Source organism: Octodon degus, unplaced genomic scaffold (genome assembly GCF_000260255.1).
Source record: "Octodon degus isolate 3935 unplaced genomic scaffold, OctDeg1.0 scaffold00181, whole genome shotgun sequence".
Lineage (NCBI taxonomy): Eukaryota > Metazoa > Chordata > Mammalia > Rodentia > Octodontidae > Octodon > Octodon degus.
In genome coordinates this window covers 3,752,885-3,755,241 of record NW_004524757.1, presented here as the reverse complement: position 1 = coordinate 3,755,241, position 2,357 = coordinate 3,752,885, and positions in this window count along the sequence as shown.

The window sequence follows — 2,357 nt, the reverse complement described above, 5'->3', positions numbered from 1 at the left end:
AATTTTATTGATAAACAAATAGCAATGAGACAGTTTCAAATGAAATTGGTAGGACAGTTTCAATAATTAACACGTTGCATACATTCCTCCCAGTGGTTAATTGCTGTACAAGATGCGGACATGATATCCTATCTACAAACACCATTAGAACAAATCCCTCTATTCATTAAGAAAACTATATATCTATCCTAACCACTTTGAATACACAGATACAAAATGGACATTCATCTGTATCCCCTTTTTTTGGTTAAGTTCTGTTATTTGAATATTATAGGTGTGTAAACTCAGCAAAATAATCTAAACGAGTCCAGTAGCCCATAATAGTATTGGGTCTTCCGCTTCACTGGCAATGTCAGAAACTGTTGACCTGAGTCCCCTACAGCTCAACGTAACAGCATGGTTTTACTTCTTATATTTCATTTTTATACTTTTCTGCTGGGTAGTTAAGACCAAGGTAAAGCAGGACCTATGCAACAAGAGTTGTAACTTTTGGGTCTGATAAGGTCAGTGAAATCCCCTCAGGATTTATGCTGAAATCCTGTACCTCAAATTGTAGATTCTTTATCAGTGTCAGTCATGTGGATTAGGCACGGCCATTGCTTGGCCAATGTGCTCTCTGTGAAAGCCTGAAAGAGTGTTTTCTCTCCATGTGACTTTCTTAGGCACACTCTACATCATCGATCACTTTCCTCTTTGGCCCCACAATCTCTTTGATCAGAAAATTTGGGACACTACTGAGTTACATGACAATGCAGTACATGTTCTCATATGAAGGACATTATTTTTAGTTGATTCTTTTTCCAAGCTCGGAAGCAGAGTGATGCCAGCTTCAGAAAGAGTCTCATAATATTTAACAATCTTGCTCAGGATTTCAACAGAATCCCTTCATAGCTCTCCTTTCTCATTTATAATTGCACTGTTTGGGTTTTCTCTTTGCCTTTTTGGTAAGATGGGCTAGGGTTCTGTCAGTTTTGTTTATTTTTTTCAAAGAGCCATCTCTTTAATCAATTGAATTTTTTCATCTCATTGGTTTCTTCTCTAATTTTCATAAATTATTTCCTCATGCTACCTTTAGATTTGGATTGTCCTTGTTTTTCTTGGGCCTTGCTTTGTATTACCAGGTTACTTTTTGTCATTGTTCTCTTTTTCTGATATGTACATTGATTGCTTTAAACATCCCTCTTCAGATTGCGTTCCCTGCATCCTACATGGCCCAATATGTGGTACTGGCATTATTGTGTAATTATACAAGCTGTCTAATTTCTTGCTTGATTTCTTTGGTGACCCATGGATTACTCAAGGTGGTATTGTTTAACTTCTGTGCATTTACAAACTTTCTGTGATTTTCTCTTCCATTTATTTATTCCTTATTTAACTTCACTATGATTTTATAATATTCATGGAATAATTTTGATTTTTTACATTGATGTAACCATATTTTATATGATAGTATGCAATATATACTAGCTAGAGTCCCATGTGCTGCAAAGAATAATGTCTGTTTTTCAGTGTTAGTGGGAAACTCTGTTGATATGTATTAAGTCAATATGTGTGAAAGTTTGATTTCCAATAAGTTTTCTTTGAATTTTTCTAAGTCAATACATGTAAAAGTTTATTTGATTTCCAATACGTTTTCTTTGATTTTTTGGTCTAGTTCATCTATGGGTGATCATATGTTACTGAGATTCCAGATTATTTTTATTTTGGTGTTTATTTAAGGACTTATGTCCATTGGGCTAGGGAGATGGCTCAGTAGAATAAGCGCTTCCCTGGCAAGTGCAATGGCCTGAGTTCAATCCCCAGTTCTGAGAAAAAAAAAGTACTTGTGTCCATTATTATTTATCTTACAAAATTTGATGCAACAAGGTTTGACACATATATCCTTAAAATTCTTATCTCTGTCTTTGGAATTGCTCATTTACCTAATATATGGTGGCCTTGTTTGTCTTTTCTGTTAAGTTTTAGTTTGAAATCCACTTTGTCTAAAATTAAGACAGCTACTGTTGGGGTTTTTTTTCATGTTCCCATTCAATTGAATATTTTTCCATCATTTAATTTGTAATTTGAGCATTTCCTTGTGAACTGAAAAGGCTTTTATCCTCTAAATACTTGTGTCTTGTTTTTGATACATTCTATTCACCTGTGTGTTTCGATGAACATCTTGATGCTGTTTCCATTTAAAATTATGAGTGAAAAGAATTGACACCTTCAGGTCATTTGCATTAGTTTCTGTTGTTGATTTCCTTATAGTAGTTTTTGTTTTCCTTTTGCTTAGCTGCTCATCTTGCCAGGTGTAATAATTCTATTAGACCTATTGGTAATAGTTGGCTTCATTGTCTCTAGGACATCCATGAGAA